At 45.5% G+C, this 19571-nt stretch overlaps 1 protein-coding gene and 2 non-coding genes across 6 annotated transcripts in view; 1 reads left to right on the top strand and 2 right to left on the bottom strand.

The window, feature by feature from the left end:
- Positions 1 to 19571, top strand: part of Shroom2 (shroom family member 2) — a 173411-nt gene that overhangs the window by 39336 nt on the left and 114504 nt on the right. The gene's annotated exons all lie outside the window — the stretch shown is intronic.
- LOC111814487 lies at positions 235 to 337 on the bottom strand. The gene has a single exon (XR_002819460.1). It is a non-coding gene; the product is annotated as a U6 spliceosomal RNA (small nuclear RNA).
- Positions 6980 to 7086, bottom strand: LOC111814486. Its single transcript, XR_002819459.1, has one exon. It is a non-coding gene; the product is annotated as a U6 spliceosomal RNA (small nuclear RNA).

The raw sequence follows: 19571 nt of genomic DNA, 5'->3' as shown, positions 1-19571 counted from the left end.
TTTTTTTACTATTTTGTATTCTCTTTAAAAAATAAAAAATAGGGCTGGCCAAATAGCTCAGCGGATTAAAGTGCCTTCTTAGGCAGACTCAGCAGATAGGGTTCAATCCCTGGCATGCCATGCCGGTGGTAGCGTGTACCTGTAATCCCAGCTCTTGGGAGGCTGAACACAGGTGGATCGCTACAAGTCCAATCTACATAGTGAGACCCTGTAGACCCTGTGCAAAATACAAAAAAAAAAAAAGGAACGATCACAAATTTGCATGTCTTTTTTGCCCAGGGGCAATGCTAATCTTCTCTGTATCATTCAAGTTTTTTTAGTATGTGCTGACAAAACGAGTGCTAAATTTGGTTTTAATTCTAGGCGTTCTGATGTAAAGGATTATGTCATTTGTAAATAATGGTAATTTGATGTCTTCCTTTTTTGTAGATACCTTTTTCTTTCCCTTGCCTGACTGCTTTGGCTAATATTTCAAAGCAGTAGGAATGGTGGTAGTGAGTCCTTATTTTATTCCTGATTTTAGAGGAATGATACCTATTAAGATTTTTATTCTGAGTGTATGTTGGACTTTTTTTTTTTTTTTGGTACTGGGAATCAAACTCAGGACCTTTTGTGGGGTTTTTTTGTTTGTTTGTTTGGTTGGTTTTTTTGGGTGGAACCGGGGATTGAACTGAGGCCCTTGCGCTTGCCAAGGAAGCACTTATTCCACTGAGCCGTCTCCTCAGCCAAACTCAGGACCTTGAGCTTGCCAGGCAAGTGCTGTGCCGCGGAGCTATATCACTGACCTTGTGTGCTGGATTTTGTTAAAGCCTTTTTCTGCATCTGTTGAGATGATCGTGTGACTTTTGTCTTTGCTTTTGAGCCATCCTTGCATCCCTGGGGTGAAACGTGCCTATTTGGTCATGGTGTGTAATCTTTTTGATGACCTGTTGCATTCTGCTTGTCGGTATCTTTTTTTTTTTCTTTTCTTTTTAATCTTTATTTACCTGGTACAGGGTCTCACTACACAGCTCAGACTCACAGTGATCCTCCTGTCTCAGCCTCCGCAGCACTAGGATCACAGGCGTGCGCCACTACACCCAGTTTCAGTGACTGGCATGGCACGGGACCGGAATCGAACCTGGGTCCTTGCACTTGCCAGGCAAGAGCTAGCTCCCCAGCCCTGTTTGCCAGTATTTTTTTGAAGGTTTTTGCATCTATATCCATTCGATTGGGCTTTAGTATTCTTTTTTTTAACTGCATCCTCATCTAATTTTGGAATCAGGATAATGCTGGCTTCCAGGGATAAGTGTTGAAGTCCTCCTTCCCTTGGAATTTCATAAAAGAGCTTGAGGAATGCCAGTGTCACATCCTCCCCGAGGTTCTTATAGAATTCAGCTGTGACTGCATCAGCTCCTGAGCTTTTGGTAGCTTGTTTATTCCTGGCTCGTTTTCATCACCTGTTACCGGATTGTTCAGGGTTTTATGTCTTCTAGGTTGCTTTGGTAATTCACGTGTGTCTAGGAATATGTCATTTTTTTTCTCAATTCTCTGATTTGGTGGAGTACCATTTTTTCATAATAATTAATGGCCTGGATTTTCATATTATTCATTGTTATTTTGCTTTTTAAAATTTTTAATTATATGTCTATGGGTCTTTTATTAAGTTTGTGTAAAGATTTGTGTATTTTGTTTATTCTTTTAAAAGAACTGGCTTTCCGGTTCGTTACTTCTATTAATTTCTAGGTCTCAATTTTGTTAATTTCTTTTTTTCCTTTTTTGGTGGAACTGGGGATTGAACTCAGGCCCTTGTGCTTGCCAGGGAAGCACTTACTCAACTGAGCCATCTCCCTGGCCCCAATTTTGTTAATTTCTGCTCTGTGGTTTATAATTTTTCCTTGTACTAGGTTTGGATTATTCTTGTTCTCCTAGAACCTTGAGGTGCAGTGTTAGATTATTTACTTGTGCTTGCTCTGTTTTTCTAGTGTGAACATTCACAGCAGTAAACTTGCCTCTTAGGGCTGCTCGCATTGTGTCCCAGAAATTCTGTTATGTTGTACTGGCATTATTGTTTATTTCTAGGAATTGTTTTTATTTCTTCCTTGATTTTTTTCTGTGACCCATTGGGTACTTAGAAGTGTGTTCTTTTCCTTTTCTTTTTTTTTACATTTAAAAAAAAAATCTTTTATTTATTTGGTACAGGATCTCACTACACAGCTTGGGCTCATAGTGATTCTCCTGTCTCAGCCTCCCCAGTGCTGGGATTATAGGCATGCACCACCAGGCCTGGTTTCGGGACCTGCACAGCGTGCCCGAGGTTCTGGGCCCCGCATGGCATGTCGTACCAGGGAACGGACCCAGGTACTTAGGCTCTTAGACTGCAGAGCTGTCTCCCTGGCCCCAGAAGTGAATTCTTTAATGTCCAAATGTTTGTGGTTACTTTTGTGATTGGTTTCTAGTTTCAGTGGGATACAATCTGATAGTATATACAAGGGCTGGTTTAGATTCTATTGTATGTATATAAACAGATACAGAGTACTACCCCATAAGGGCTAGTATATGGTGTATTTTGGAGAGAATTCCATGCGCTGCCAGAAGGTATGTGTATTCTGTTGTATTAGGGTAGAACACTCTAGAGATGTCTCAGTTTATTTGAAAGTGTGGTTCAGCCCTGACATCATTTATTTTTTTTGTTTGCTTAATTGATTTATTTGTGCAAGTCGCCACTATCATTGTGTTGGCATTTGTTTGATCTTCTATGCTCAACAGTGTTGAATGCACAGCATTCAGTGCATATATACTTCGAAGTGTTACCTCTTCCAGTTGAATTGTTCCCTTGCTAATACATAGTGACCTTCTTTGCCTCTTTTGATCATGTTTAGCTTGAAACCCACTTTGAGAACAAGATTGCTGTGCCTGCTTACTCCCAGGGTCCTGGTGCATGAGTACTGTTTTCCCTGCTTTGACTTTTAGTCTATGATTGTTTTTTATTAGATATGTCTCTTGTATGTAGTAAATTGTTGAGTTTTGTTTTTTGATCCAGTCTGCCAGTATCTGCCTTTTAATTAGGGAGTTGAGGCCATTTACATTGAGAGTTATTACTCAAGGGTACTTTTGTTCCTGTCGTTGCAGTAGTTTTCTGTAACTGACTTCTGTATTTTCCCCTTGTTTAATTGCTCCTCCTGCTTGATGTATACTCCCATTAGTCTTTGTGGCTGTATGGGTTTTTGTTTCTTCTGTATAGGATATCTGTGAGTAGTTTTTGGAGTGCTGGTTGGTGATCAGCTATTTCCTAAGGTCAAGGCCCTGAGTTCAATCCCTGGTGCTGGAAAAAAAAAAGAAATTTCCTAAGGTGTTTTTGGTCATATAATGTACTTGTCAGTTGATTTTGAAAGATAGTCTTGGGCTGGTGAGATGGCTCAGTGGTCTAAAGCACCTACTTAGAACAAGCTCAGCAAAACACAGGGACCGCAGTTCAATCCCCCAGCACCACATGCCAGCCCGCCCCGCCCCCTGGTGGGCTGAGCTGGGCACACACACACACACACACACACACAAAGAAAGAAAGAAAAGAAAAGAAAGATAGTCTTGCAGGATACATTAGTGTGGAAAGCTTTTCTCTTGTGGCGCTGACACATGGAAGGTCTCATTGGATTTAAAGTTTGTGTTGCAAAGTATGCTGTATTCCTTATGGGTTTACCTTTATTTAGTTGTTCTTGTTGTTGTTATTTTATGGAACCGGGGATTGAATTCAGGCCCTTGCGCTTCCCAGGGAAGCAAGCGCTTATTCCACTGAGCCATCTCCACGGCCCTGTTGGTTTGGTTTTTTTATGAATTTAGGACAGGGTCTGCAGGGTGTACAGGGTCTCACTACATAGATCGGACTCATAGTGATCCTCCTGGTTTCAGCCTCCCCAGCGCTGGGATTACAGGCGCGAGCCACTTCACCCAGTCTCAATGGCCTTCTCAGTGTGCCTCTGGTGCAGGGCCAGCATGGCAGGCCAGGGATCGAACCCCTGGCCCCTGCATCTGCCTAAGCAGGCTGTTTAATCTGCTGAGCTATCTGGCTGGCCCTCATTTTTTCTTTTAACTTCTTTTAGCTTTAGGTTCGTTTTCTTGGCTGGGGAGATGGCTCAGTGGAATAAGCGCTTCCCTGGCAAGCACAAGGGCCTGAGTTCAATCCCCAGTTCTGGAAAAAAAAAAAAAAAAAAATAGGTTTGTTTTCTTAAGCATTCTCTAGTAGCTGTAGGATCAGTTTTCCTTGCTGTCTGATAATTCTAACCTTTCTGTATTTTACTTTATTGTAACATGTTATGGTTTGTGTCTAGTTGTCCCCCAAAGCCTCAGGTAGTCATGGGGTGGCTTCTGGAGTTTGTGGTTGAATCTTGGTCCAATACTAGAATTATGGGTGCAAGTGCTGCTGGGATCCTGGGTGTGAGTGCTACACCCAGCCTTGGGCAGATGGCCTGAATGCCGCATGAGGGAGACAGACTTGCTCTCTGTAGCCGCTGTTGCCGCTACCACTGCCTTTGTTCTTCGCTGTTTCCAGCTGCCAGGAACAGCTGCTCTGCGCTGCCACATGCTGCTCTGCCTTGGAGCCAGCCGAGTCTGGACTAAAACCTGCACTAACCGTGAGCCAAATACACCTTCCCTTCCTTCATTTTGGCTGTTGGGTATTTGTCCCAGCGACGAGGGAAGAGTAACTGAGACATACATGTTGCAGTACCTGATTACATTTGCCATAAGCCGTTTGTATACATATGTGTGGCATATCCTAACATATTCCTTTTCTATCTCTCCCTGTCTTGTGCATCTCTTGTTCACCTTCCTTTTTGCTTTTTTTGTGGTGGAACCAGGGATTGAACTCAGGCCCTTGTGCTTGCCGGGCAAGAGCTTATTCTACTGAGCTATCTCCCCGACCCCACTCCTTCCCATTTGAAAAGGATCTCCCTACTTCTGGTTATTTTTTGTTTTGCCCTTTATATTTTGGGTTTCTCATCTGAGAGAGAGAGAGAGAAAAAAAAAAATACAATATTTAAATTTCATGTGCTTGCCTTATTTCACTTAACATTGTGGCCTCAAGCTGCATCCATTTACCTATAAATTCCTCAAGTTTGTTCTTTATGGCAGAGTGTTACTCCGCTGGACGTACTGACTGTCTCCCAGATGTAGCCATTATTGTCCTGCTGTAAACATGGGTATGCATGGGATGCTGTGATGTAATGACTTCAACTCTTTTAAGAAGATACTTGGGAGGGGAATATATGGGTAAATGGAATTTCGGGGAGGGTTGTTTGTTTGTTTGTTTGTTTTTCTGGTACTAGGGATTGAATTCAAGACCTTGCATTTGCCAGGCAGGTGTTTATGTCATTGAGCTATTTCCTGGAATTTCAGTGTTTCTTTTGGGTTATTTTTTTGTTTTTGTTTTTGTTTTTTTATGGGACCGGGGATTGAACTCAGGACCCTGTGCTTGCCAGGTAAGCACTTCTTCTACTGCACTATCTCCCCAGCCCCTCAGTTCTTATTTTTTGATGAATCTCAATAGACATCTCCGTAGTGGTTGTACTAGCTTATACATTGGCACCAACAATATAGCTGTGTTTCGTCCCCTCCCCACTACCAGCATTTGTTATTATTTGATTTCTTGATGAGAGCTGTTCTTTCTGGAGTAAGATGAAATCTGAATGTTGTTTTAATTTGCATTTCTCTAATGGCCAGTGATATTGAACATGTTTCATGTATTCATTGGCCTTTTGTACTATTTCTGAGAAATGTCTGTATTCATTTCAGTTGCCCATTGTTTGAGTTTTTGTTTGGGGAGACCTAAAATTCATTTCATTTTGTTTTGTTTTGTTCTTTATATATTCTCGATGTTAGTCCTTTGTCTGAGGAATAGCTGGCAAAATATGTTTCACATTCAGTAAATTGTTTGCCTACTCTTGGTTTTTTCTTTTGATGTGCAGAAGACTTTTAATTTGATATGATCTCATCTGTTGATTCTTGGTATTACCTCTTCTTTCACTGGGGTTCTTTTAGAAACTTCTCACTTGTGTCTCTATCCTCAAGAATTTTACCTTTTCCTTTTCTTTCTTTCTTTCTTTCTTTCTTTTTTGTGGTACCGGGGATTGAACTCAGGACCCTGTGCTTGCCAGGCAAGCACTTATTCTACTGAGCTATCTCCCTGGCCCCTACCTTTTTCTTTTGAGGCAGGGTCTTGCTCTGAAGGATGGCCTTGAACTTGCGAAGTACCATAGGCTGTCCCAGAACTCACAGCCATCCTGCCTCAGCTGAGCTCTGGGATTACAGATGTGTGCTACCAACCTGCCTGAGTTTACCTCTTTTAAAGAGGCTATGTTTTCCTCCAGTGTTAGGTTTTTAGCTCCTTTGTCAAGATCAAAAAGCTGAGTGTTTCTGGGATTGTTTTTGCTTCTGCTCTGTTCCTCTGATCCATATGTTTGTGTCTATATGTGGGGATGTGTGTGTGTGTGTATGTGTGTGTGTGTTTCTTTTTTAAATCACCATAGCTTCATAACATTTCAAATCCTGCTGTGATCCCTCTTGCTTTGCTCTTTTTACCCAGGATTGCTTTTGCTATTCTGGATATTTCTTGGTTCCATATGCATTTTTGGATTGTTTTTATCTACATCTTTAAGGAATGGTATTGGTATTTGATTTGTATTGTATTTAATGTATATAGCAGTTTGTAGCTATTTTTTTTATTACACTTTTATTTTATTCTGAAAAGTAAAAACAAAAGCAAGAACAAAGATCAGAAAGAAAGACAGAATCAGGGTAACATACAACAATATGGGGGCTGGGGAGATGGCTCAGTAGAATAAGTGTTTCCCTGGCAAGCGAAAGGGCCTGAGTTCAGCCCTCAGTTCTGGAAAAAACAAAACAAAACAAAACAAAACAAAAACAAAACAAAACAAAAAAAAAAAAACCCATATGTTACAGATTTCCAAAGCAAGAATAGCAGATTAACAGTGGTTGATATATTAAAAATATGGAACACTGTATGAATTTGCGTTCCATCCTTGCACATGGGCCACGCTAATCTTCTCTGCATCGTTCCAGTTTTAGTATATGTGCTGCCCAAGCGAGCACAGTGTGGCTATTTTGACAATGTTGTTTTTGTGTATCCTGGAACCTGGGATAACTTTCTATTTTCTGGTGTCCTCTTTGATCTCTTTCACAGTGATATAGTTTTTGTTGTAGAGGTCTTTCACTTCCTACATTAGGTTAGATGCTACTGTGAATAATATTATTTTCCTAATTTCTTTCTCAGTGGGTTCATTATTAGTGTATAGGTACTTGGCTTATCATTTATCATCTTGTTTTTCTGTTCTGTTCTCAAAGTTTAATGCTATGTCTTCTTGTTCATTTCTGCTTTTTATGTATTCAATAAAATTCCTTATTTCTGGGATTCTGTTTGGCACCTTTTCATGAAGTCTGTTTCTTTCATAAACTTGTCATTCATGTTTGACTGATTTTGGTCAGCCCCTCAGATTTTCTTCCGGCTGATTTTTCTTCAACCACATTGATCAGTTTGTTGGTTCCACTGTCAGTTTAATTATGTCATCCTTGAGCTCACCAAGTTTCTTTGCTTCCTCTTTAATCATTCTGTACAGCTCAGCTCTTTGATATCGGATTTCCTTTCCATTCTGGGCTCCAGATCTGCTTTGGGAGAGCTGAAGTCTTTGGAGGCATTTTGTTGTGTGCCCCCCACCCCCACATTCCTGTTTGTGTGTGCGTGCCCGTGTGCTAAGCGTCAAGGCCAAACAGTGTGAAGAGGCTTTGCTGTTGGTATGAAGATCTCTTTAGGTAGGTTCTGTTTTCCAGTGCGGTCACCTACCACTTCATCCTGTTCAGCTGAATCGGGTTGCATTTGGTCACTGTGTTGTTGGAAGAGAATTCTTACTGGTTGCATCAAACACAGACATTAAAACTTTTTTGTTCAATCCCTGGCACCACATGCTGCCCAGCCCTGCCCCTGGGTGTGCTGAGCCCATGACCAAGTCCAGGCGTGGTGGCACATGCCTGTAATCCCAGTGCTGGGGAGCCTGAAAACAGGAGGATCACTATGAGTTCGAGCTGCGTAGTGAGACCCTGCACAAAATACGAGAAAAAATCCAATTGTTTTGACCATTTCCTCCTCTACACTGTTGGTAGTCATTTGGGTTATGGAGGGAGAGGGGGAAGGCGGAGGAAGGGAAAAGAAACGTTGGTAAGTCAGTAAATAGGGATACATGAGAAATGTTAGTAGATGGAAGTCAGTAGGAGGCTGGGCTGGAGATATTTGTAGAGCTGGGATAAAGGAACAACGTGGAGGGCATTTAAGAGAGTATGGAGGGAGAGGGGAGGAGGGAAGCAAGGGAGGGGAAGTGTATTCAGAGATCAAAGGGGCTGTGGGTTTGTCAGAACCTGTTAATATATTTGTAGCTAGTTGTGTTTGGATCTGCTAAGCACAGTTGTGTTAAAGGTTACTCCAACGCAGTCGTGAACAGAACCATTGAAGTTACAATTAAAAAATGGGTCTTTTCTTTTTCTCTCTTTGACACATTCACATATCTCACAGGAAAGGAGGGAAAAGACAAAGGCATAGGGAAAATGAGGAAGGGCAAAGAAAAACGTAGAGAAGGAAAATTAAAAATAGAGATTAGAGAAAATGGAGAGAGAATAAAGCACAAACACTAAAAATAAAATTCTAAAAGGTAATATTGGTAAAGAAGCAAGAACCAACCACACCAGAAGAATTGTGATCGTAGGAAGCAGGGCTCCCATCACCCTGGAAGGGCAGCATAGACAAGCTCGCTGTGTTCACCCTCTCTTCTGGCTCTCAAGTAGTGGTAGGTGGAGACTGAAGGATTCAGCCAGCGAGGCTGGCCAAGCTGGATCTCAGGCTTCTCTGGCTGTTCCCAGAGCCCTGTTACAGAGCTGTGCCTGGCCATCTTCCTGCACACAGAGTGACTTCCTAGAACTACACTCAGTCCACTGAGCATTTCCCAGGAGAGACCCCACCTGCCTCCTGGAGCCCTGCAGGGGAGCATACGTAGCCCAGGCAATCAGAGTCCCCATGTTTTAGCCCTTTAAAGGCTGCAGCCAGTTGGGTTTTGTGGCTCCCTCCTGTAATTCCAGAACGTTGGGAGCCTGAGGCAGGAGAATTGCGCATTTCTTAGCTTAGGCAACATAGCAAGACTCTGTGTCAAAATAGAAATATAAAAGAGAGCAAGAGATTAGCTCAGCATGAAGGCTCCAGATTTGTTCTCCAGTACTGCAAACCACACAGATAAGTGAAACAACCCTATGACTGAAGCTCCAGGCAACCTACTTGGTGGAAGAGAGAAGTGGTTCAGAGCTGCTCCATCCCAGCTCCTCTTTCCTCCTGTCACATGGCTTCCAGTGAAAAAGGAGCCATGCTCAGCCCAGTTTAATGTCACGCACAAGTCGGGGCCCTGGGAGCATTGTTCCTGGGGTCCCTGGGAGCTGACATGTTAGGGGACATGTAGATGGTGCTCAGCAGATTGGACTTTTTTTGTTTTTTTGTCTTTTTGAGACAGAGTCTCACTATGCAGTTCAGGCTAGCCTTGAGCTCACTGTGCTGCCCAGAGTGGTCTCAAACTCGTAACAGTCCTGCCTCAGCCTCCCAGGTGCTGGGGTTATAGGTGAGTGCCGCCGTGCCCAGCTTCATTTGGAAATTATTAAGTGCACTTCTGATCCCTCCATGCATGTGTGGACCCCGTCTCATGCCTTGCTTTTCTCGCTCTGTAGCAGTGTGTCAGCAGCCCCATTGCCATGATTTTTCTAGCTTTCCTCCGGTCTCCCTCCATTTCTTTCAGTTTGGTAGAGGCATGTCATTTCCACACTATAGCATTCACCCTTTTTAAGTGAACAAAAGTAAATTCAGAGTTGTATATGTGTCATCACAATCCAGCATTAGAACATTTCCATCACCCCCCAAAGAATCTTTGTACCCATTAAGCGGTCCCTCCCTGACCTCTCCTCAGCCCCAGGCTACCCTGAGATTCTATCTCAGTGAGTTTGCCTCTTCTGGACAAGCCCCATGATGGAGTCATGCAGCATTTGACCTTCAGTGTCCCCTCCTTTTACTTAGCCTAATATTCTCAAGGTTCATCTATGTCACGCAAAGTGTCCTGATTCATTTCTGACCCACACCGAGTACTGTCTTGTTTTGTGCTATGGACGGACCACATTGGGTCTGCCCTTCGCCAGCAGGTGGGCATTTTCCTTGCTCCCTTATGCCACCTCAAACTAACTGCTCCCACAGTAATTGCTTGGCCCAGGGGGACGCAGGAGGTAGCCCCAGCTCTGAGAGTCACTGAGCTCTGTGGCTTAGGGATGGGAGGGCATTTAAGGCTTTGGAATATAAACTCCATGTTTATCTGTGTGTCCTAGGAGTGTTAGAAAAATCTAATAAGCCAAATATTTGAAAAATGTGTTTCGTATTGCTCCTCTCTGACCTCAGAAAGTAACTCTTCACTTCTTGTCATATGGAGAAAGATCATCTGCAGCTTTATTAATCCGACAGTGGAATGCACAGAAGTTTCTGTGTGTTCTCCATGTAGTTCCCAGAAGCTAATGTAGGGGGGCCATGCCCATCCCACCCTGCTGATGGTGTGGGACATGGAATGTGTTTGGGGAAAAGCCGTGACTTCAGTGGCAGCAGGCTGCACAACGGTGTGCTGGTGGGCTGAAACAGACTTCTCTCTCCCAGTTTGCTTTGTTGTCTTTGGAGAAGGGGAGATGCCACCAGCTGCTCAGACACCTGCTGGGCCTGGCTCTGTTCCCTGTGCCTTATCTGCTTTTCCACGATGCTCTGTGTACCAGCTCTCTGTAGCTGGCAGGGCCCCTCATGCTGCTGATGTGACCAGAGCCATGTTTAAGTAGTGTACCGGCTTGGCAGGAAGCGTTAAATAGGTTCTGCTGTGGTCCCTCCAGACCTCTGAAGGTGGTGACACTTGCCTGCCCACGTGTGTGCATCAGGCCACCGGGGCCAGAGAACACAAGTCAGAGGGATGGCTGGAGTTGGGTAGTTCTAGACACTTCCTTGGGGAGTAGGCACGCCGAGTGTTGTCAGGATTTCAGTAAGTGGGGTTGGGTGGCTCTGAGTCATTGCTGACCTCCAGGCCTGCTGCAACAGCATAGCACATGCTTGCAGTCAGTAAATGTGTATTTTATTATGGTGCATATACTTGCAGGGAGCCTAGGGGCACTCAGATCCCACAGAGATCAGCATTCTGACTAAGGAAGGCGCTGCAGTCATCTGCATAGGGGTCTAGGTAGGGAGGAACACACAGCGGCCTCACGGCACAGCCCTGCTTTCCTCTGCAGCCTCTCGGTTCTTCAAGATGGAAGTGGGGGCATTTAGCTCGCTGTGTCGTCCAAACTGGCTGCCAGTACCTGGGCTCTGGTGATGCCCTGCCTCAGCTTCCGCAGTCGTTGACTGTGGGTGTGCACCACCCTGAAGATTTCCTCTCTGAACTTTCACAGCAAGTCAGGGCAAGCCCAAGTGACCAGAGAGTTAAAACAAAGAAAAATTCTTATGATAACTACAGGCTCCTTCCTTCCCACCATGCCCCTGTTGAGTTGGGGACACGTTTGCATTGATAGCTCAAGAGGGCCAGCAAGGTTCTCTGGAAGCAGCCCCACCTGGTCCCCTGTTGTGTGGTAGAAGCAACCCACTGCCGTGCAACTTTTAGTCTGACCAGGGAAGAAACCAGAAACCCAACAAGAAAGAGAGCTGGGTGTGCGGGCAGAGGGCCTCGTCTTTTTCTGGACTGAAATTTCACCGGGTCCCACCTGATGCTGCGATGCACATTACCAAGCCATACCAGGTTACAGCTAGTATTAATTACTTATACACTTCTTCATCAGGCGACCACACTGCAACAGCTGATGCATGTGTCCCTAAGCAAAGCTGAGCAGGTGTTTCCATAGGGATGAGGCAGCGTGGGGGAGACCTGCAGTTTTCCACTGGTCCCCTTCTGAGGTTTGGGTGTTGTCTACCCCAGGGATTAGTCACCTTGCTGCTACCCACTTTTCCTTGCCGGCCTGGAGTGTGGCCAGAAAGTCGGTTGGTCTGGCTTGTCTATTCTCCAGGCCTGTGAACCTGTCACCACAGTCCAGGCTCATCTGCGGTCTGCACAGTGACGCAGAGGTTCATCCCTTGTCCTGTGATGTCTTAGTGTCTTTCTTTCATCGTTTGCTTGGTAGCATTGCATCACCAGCTTGCGAGCAGATTTGCTTTCTTTAATGCTAGAGATTGGATTTTAGGCAACAGTAAGAGGAGATCCAGCTGGGAGAACGCAGGTGCTTTCCCTTGTCCGCCGTGCGGAGTGTTCACTTGGGATAAAGGCAGGAGAGTGTGGTACTTCGTCTTATCCCTGCACATGCTAGGCAAGCACTTTACCCCTGAGCTATCCTGCCTCACTTTTTCATCTCTGATTCCTATGTTCTTTGAAATGCCTGGGAGCTTTACCCTCAACCTTGACTTCTCTTCCCAACTTTACATAAGTCTTCTTTTCTGCTTTTTTTTTTTGTGGCCAGCTCAGCCACCGCGGGGGCAGGGCTGGCACTGCATGTGGTGCCTGGAATAAAACCGAGGTCCCTGTGCGCTTGCCTAAGCTTGCCTAAGCAGGTGCTTTAGACCGCTGAGCTATCTTGCCGGCCCCATTTTCTGCACATTTGAGGCTGTTGGTGACAAGGTCTCCTTTGCAGTATCACCATCGAAAGGAAGGTGGAAAGTTTTGGGGCCAGTTAAGAGTTGCAAAGCCACCTGGGAGCCAGGACTCCAAGCTGCACACCTCCTTTAATGCACCACTTTTCAGGGCTCCTTTCCCATGTCAAGGACTCACCAGTTGGGAACATTTGAGTTGTGAACTTTCACATATGCACACAGACCTCAAATTGCAAACATTCATAGATGTAAACAAATCGCAGAAGTTGTCTGCTAGATACCATCCCAGGCGTGCCGCTGTCTGCTTACTGTGTCGTGCAGTAGTGTGCAGCTGTACAGCAGTTAGTCAGAGCCCAGGATGTCCATAAGCTGGAGGGAAAGTTGTGAAAAGGAAGGGTTTGTTTATTTATTTATTTATTTATTTTTATGCTTTACATTGTCTATTGGAGTCAAAGGTATTTAAGACTCATTTTGTCGGACTTATGAGTGAATCCAACTTACCAGAGTTCTCCCAGAATGGAACTTGTTCATAAGTCAGGAACTTACTATTGTATTGTTTTTTAAAAATGAAAGAATATGTGTGTACTAAGGTAATCTCCTTGTGCAGAAAACATTGTACATTGAACTCAAAATTAGCGCTATTTCCGGTTCCAAATTGCTATAAGTAGATGACAGAAATCAAAAACTTCTGACTTTAGGGTTCAGATCTGTTGCTACTGCTATTTTCATAGTTGCCAAATGAAATTTAGCAGCTATGAAAATAGATTCAGAATTGTGTGACATTGGTCAGACCATGGGCTCTTCCAATTCATGCTGCTGTTTATGAGGAGTTTTTTTTGTATTTTTAGGGGAGGATCTATAGGGTGTTCAGGGTCTCAATACTAGATCGGACTCGTAGTGATTCTCCGCTTTACAGCCTCCCAAATGCTGGGATTATAGGCATGTGCCACTGCGCCCAGTCTCAATTGCCCTCTCAGGGCACCCCAGGGGTGGGGCCAGCATCAAACCCCCAGCCCCTGCACTTGCTTGCAGGCACTTTAATCTGCAGAGCTTTTTGGCCAGCCCTTTATGAGGAGTTGATAGCTCAGGGGCTCCTAATGTAATGCAAAACTATGTCCACAGGGAAATGAAAGATTATCTGGGATCGCATCAAGGTATCACACTATTTATTGATTGATTGATTTTGGTACTGGGAACCAAACTCAGGACCTTGTGATTGCCAAGCGTGTGCTTATGCCTCTGCGCTACATCTCTGGTTGTACACCTTTGTTTTTGCACTGCGCAATATGGATGGGTCCTCCTCAAAGAGTTCTTTATGTTTTTATATGCTTTAAAACTTCTGGAATGAATGTTTTTAAGAAGGCACACAAATGTTGTGTTGCAAAACTTAGCTTTTCTCTCTAGAGTTAATTGGAAGCTGACAGAGTTTTGTTCTCCTTTATTAGAGTTCCTTGTATGCTCCACACCAGCAAATGTAGGAAAATGTCTATGCCAGGATTTTATAAAGCATAGCATCATATGCAGTGTGAATTACCGTGCACACCTTTTGATCTGATTTCCCTTTCTCCTTTGGCTTATGTAATAAATAATGATGGCTTTGTAGAGCTTCTGCCCCGGGCCATGTTACCCTGGAGGGGACAGGAAGAAAAAGCAAGAGAAGGTAATAGGTGAGCGTAAGGATAGACCACATAGGAGTAACACCATTTCTTCATTGGACTTTTGGTCTGCCATGTTGCCATCCACTAAGTGGATCAGTGGCCCCCTCTTATTTGTCCTACTGGGCCCCTGGGGTGCTTAAGGTTGGAGCCCCGGCAGGGCTGAGAAGCTCTGCCATGGATGCTGTAGCACTGAGCAGTTGTTCTGTGCAAACAGACAAATGAGGAAAAAGAAGGGTCTCTGGGACCTGAGTGGGGTGGGCTGTGGAACTGAGTCCCGATTCCAGCGTCACTGAGTGGTGTTGCTGTGTTGTGTAGTATCTCCTTGCTGTACATTAATCTGACAACTTATTTAGTAAATAAATTTCCTCATGTATGACTACCCTGCATTTTTCTTTGAAGGGTGTGGTACTGGGGATTGAACCCAGTAGTGCTCTACTACGGAGTTACATCTCCAACCCTTTTCTGTTTATTTTGAGACAGGGTCTTGCTAAATTGCCGCTCTGGGCTTGCGTTTGTGCCCTTCCTGACAGCTTCCCACGAGCTGGGATTATAGGCTTGCACCAGCACACCTGGCTCTGTCTTCTCCTTCTCATTAAAACAACCTAAGTTAGGGGGCTTTGAATAAGCTTCCTCTTCCATTTCTTTAGCCAGGCAGGTCTCTGTCCCCTAGAGCAGCTGGCTCCCTAAGGTGCAGCAGGCACCCTGGGATGTTGGGTCTGGGGCTTGGAGGTCAGAGAGGGAGTCAGGAGCCCTCCTGTGTGGAGCAGCCTGCACCAGCCTCTGGCTCAGGGCTTTGCAAGCCATGCTCCTCCTTCCTCTCCCTGCAAATGACAGGGTGGGGCAGCCAGGGAGGTGTCAGGCCGGGCTGTCTCCAGAGCAAGCCAAGTGTGTGCATGGTGGATGGGTGGGCACTCAGGAATGCCACTTGGCCTTGCTGGCATGGGCGGGGCTGTCTGGGGTCTGCCTGTCTGACCTCCTTCCTTTAGTCCCTGTCATCTCTGGAAGGCAGGGTGACCAAGGACAGGCCAGGGGATGTAGATGGGGACTGGCCTGTGGAGGGGGAAGGGGAGGAGGAAGACAGGCCTAGGGAGGGGAGAAGGAAGGCTTGGTGAGGGGAAGGAAGGGGGAAAGAGGGAGTGGAGCTGGAATTTGCCCCTGGAGTTGCCTGTAGCTTCCTGTGTGAGCCCTGCCCTCCGGAAAGGTGACACGCAACAGGTGGCATGTGGGACACCCGACTCGTCAGACCTGGGGACAATGCGGGGCTGGTTCCTGTGACCTCTGTGGATCCAGTGGATAAGCAGGTCTCGTACACCGCACACCCAACCTTTTTCCTTACAGTGGCACCTGCAGGCCGAGGGGATGCACTGTGTGTTGGCAGCCCGGGGCCTCACTCTGTTTGGACTTCCTCGGTTTTCCCTGATGTCTTTTCCTGACTGGAGGACCTTCTCGCACTTACCTGGTCTCCAGTGAGCCAGGACTTCCTGAGTTTCCCCTAATGCCCTTTCCTGTTCAGGGCTCCACGTTGCTTTTGGTCTTCCTCCCCCTTGGTCTCCTGCTGCCTGTAGGAGTCTGTCACACTTCCCTGGTTTCTGATGAGCCCGGCCTTTTAGAAAGGTGCTTTTTTTCTCCTGGCGTTGGTCTGATGATTTTCTCAGGGGCAGTGAGGTTTGGGGAAAGAAGCCCACGGGGGCTACTCATCACATGTGAGACACAGCTGGTAGACACACACGCTTTTTATTTTGATTTTTCAGGTTATCTTTATCTTTGTTCGAGGAATTAAGGAAGATTTTGCACAGAACCTATACTGAGGAAATTCCCTTCAGTCATGAAACTTCTTTAGGAAAGAAAACAAATTAACTTTCTTCTGAAAGCATCTCATGGGAGAAACTCTTACTGGAGTGTTGATGGCTGATTTATAGCTGTAATTGTGCTAGACCAGGTCAACTAATTAGGTCCTGAAGATTTGTTGCCTTTTTTTTTTTTTTGTCTTTTTGAGACAGGCTCTCACTGTGCAGTTCAGGTGGGCTCTGAGCTCACTTTGTAGCCCAGCCTTACAATGTTTGGTCCTCATGAAAAGAAATTAGACTTGAAATAGTTCTAGCTAACACTGTTGAGCCCTGAGGGCTTGGGGCTTGTGTTTAGGACAAGTTGGTTGGCTGAAGAATTTTAGTGTTGGGGAGGGGCATTCATTTTAGGGACTCTGAGGGGACAGGCCTGGCCCACCAGATGAAAGTGCTGTGTTCATGAACAGACTTTTGCAGCGAATGACCACAGTGTGTCGGAATGCAGCCAGCACCAGAGGCAGGTGGTGTTTGTGTTGTCATAGGAGCTGAACAAATCCAGATATGGCTAGGAGACAGCACCAGTCTTCAAGGTATTCAGCACAGGCAAACACGGGACATTCGGTATTACAGCAGTGACCAAGGTGAGAACCATTGAAAGGGAGAAGAAAGGGTTAGGGGAATCACCAGGGAGAAGGTTTATTGTGGGAATGAGACACAAAATACAAAATTGCCTTGGCAGGGCTTCAAACTGAGATCCTCCTGCCCTAGCTTCCCAGCTGAGGGATGGATTACAGGTCCTCAGCTACCTGGGATTACAGGGATGTACCACCACAACCAGCTGACTCCCTCTTTTCTAAGGATTTTTTTTTTTTTTTTTTTTTTTTTTTTTTGGCAGAACCGGGGATTGAACTCAGGCCCTTGCGCTTGCCAGGGAAGCGCTTATTCCACTGAGCCATCTCCCGGGCCCCTCTGAGGATTTCTTCCATTCAGTTTTTTCATGGCTAGTGATTACTGCTTTTTGATCATTGCTTTTTTCTTCATATCTTTGCATTGTCACCTGCTCTTGTCACCCACAGTGGCTCACCAGAAGAAGGGAATGGATGAGAGCGTTAGCATTCTGGGGGACTGTTTTGTAGAAGCCTGAGAAGCTTGTACTTCACTGGAGGTTTGTATCATCTAAGAATCATGGCAAAAACTGTGTGGATGAAAAGGGGGAACATTTTGGGAAGCTGAGGCAGGAAGATCTTTGCAAGTTCAACACCAGCATTGGCCAAAAAGTGAGCCAAAGGCCAGCTTAAACTGCGTAGCAAGGCCTTGTCTTTATTTATTTATTTATTATTATTATTATTATTTATTTATTTTTATTTATTATTTATTTATTGGCAGAACTGAGGACTGAACTTAGGCCCTGTCTTAAAAAAAAAAAAAAAAAGGAGCATGTTGCATAAATGTGTAAATCTACATTTACAAATTCTCTACTGAGCTGGGCATGGTGAAATACACCTATAATCCCAGTACTCAGGAGGTTGGGGCAAGAGGATGGTTGTGAGTTCGCGGCCAGCCTGCACTACATGGCGAGATCTGATCTCAAAAAGGAAAAAGAACAACAAACCCCAAGCCAAACAAATTCCCCAGTGTATGGCTCAGTCACAGAGTGGCTCAAATATGTGTGTCCTCTATGAATTTTATGTTACTGAAGTTGAGAATCTACTGAGCAGGGAGTAAGTGTGTGCTTATGAGCTGAGTGTCTAGGGCTTGGGCATCCCTTTGCTGTAGGGGTATCAGAAGACAGGAGAACTAGGCGGAGGCTTTCTCATATACTGGTGAGTGCTCCATGGCCGGGTGACCACTGAATGAGGTACTTCATAGCTCTGTCAGTCCTCTGGTCACTGTTGTTTAGCTGCCTGAGTCTGTTTCTCTGCAAGCTGGGGACACTGAGGCACACCTCCCTGGGGGAAGGGAAGCAGGGCTCTACGTGTGAGGCAGAGGCAGTTGGTCGGAGGCATTTTGTGGTTACTGGTGGAACACACAGGTTCTTTTCTGATTGTCCCACATGATCACTAAGGGGCCTGCCTCTGCCCTCCTGCAGCATGGCCAACAAGCTCTGGGCAGCTTGTGTGGGCGCTTAGATGAGTCCTGCTGCACACTGGGTGCATCCGACGGTGCGGGAAGGTGGGCCGTGGGTGCTGCTGAGGCACAGGTGCCGAGGCGGAGAGTGGGCACGGGGCTGCGCGCTTCACACCTTGGGGCCCAACAATGGCTGTTTCCCACCTGGAGCATGTGGGGGGCTGCTCAGTTTTGGGGTGGCAGCCCTACCACGTTGGCCACTTATTTTCTGATCTCTCCCACATTTGTGTTTCTGCTAGGAGCTGTCATTTTTCTTTTCTTTCCTTTCTTTTTTTTGAGGGCGTTGGGGAAGCAGAGGTTGAACTTGGCCCTTTGCACTTGCCAGGCAAAGCGCTTGTTCTACTGAGCTATCTCCCCGGCCCCCATGAGCAGTCATTTTGCTTCGCTGCCCTTTTTGTCTACCACTGGCTGTCAGATGTCTTTCTTTTGGTGGTTTTACATGTTGCTGTTTATCAGGTAAGGGTAGAGAAACGCAAGATGACCTGGCTGTGTGTGTGCGATGCCCAGTGCTGTAGTGTTGCCTTCCAGTCTTACAATGCTTCTTATTAGGGAAGAGTTTAGTGGTTTTCAGTGTCCAGCTAGGGCAGCTGAGTAGGACTCTGAAATAAAAACTAAAAAGGGTGGGAGATGTAGCTTGGTGTGAGACCCTGTCTCTAATAAATAAAAAGGGCTGAAGATGTCGTTTAGTGTGAAGGCCCTGGGTTCATTTCCTCGTACCATTAAAAAAAAAAAAGAAAAGCAAAATAGGTCCCTTTTCCTTATTTGGTTACATTGTGTTCTTTTAACATCTTTCTTGTAATACCAACAGTCTTGCTTTGTGTAGATAAAAGGTCCTAAACCTCATTATGCAGTAAAATCCTGTTAGTAACTTATGGACTCCTTGGGAGGCATTTAACTTGGAGCCAAGTGTGTTCCCAGGGTGACCACAGTCAGTCCAGTGCTTAGTTTTGCATTAACAGTCATTTCCTGTATTGGAAGAGACACTTTGTCACTCCTTTATTCTGTGCATTTGAAGAATTACACCCAGAGTAGAGGTGCCAGCTCAGTGGTGGTGTACGTGCTTCGCATGTGCCGGGCCCTGGCTAGATCCCGTGCGCCACCAAAACCAGATACAGAAGCCAGGCCAACGGGGCACGCTGCTGAAAAGCAGCCAGGAATGAAGTTGATGGAGACAGTATTGAACTCAGGGTGTGGCGAGCAGCTGGCGGAGGAGAACAGATGCTGTAGAGCTGGTTGTTGCCCAGGAAACGTGCGCAGGTTTATCTGAAAGAACTGCAGCTTTGGGCCGGGGAGATGGCTCAGTGGAATAAGCACTTCCCTGGCAAA

Source organism: Octodon degus, unplaced genomic scaffold, assembly GCF_000260255.1.
Source record: "Octodon degus isolate 3935 unplaced genomic scaffold, OctDeg1.0 scaffold00329, whole genome shotgun sequence".
NCBI classification, from domain to species: domain Eukaryota; kingdom Metazoa; phylum Chordata; class Mammalia; order Rodentia; family Octodontidae; genus Octodon; species Octodon degus.
Note: the sequence above shows the minus strand (reverse complement) of the source record. Positions and strands in the feature narration are given on the sequence as shown.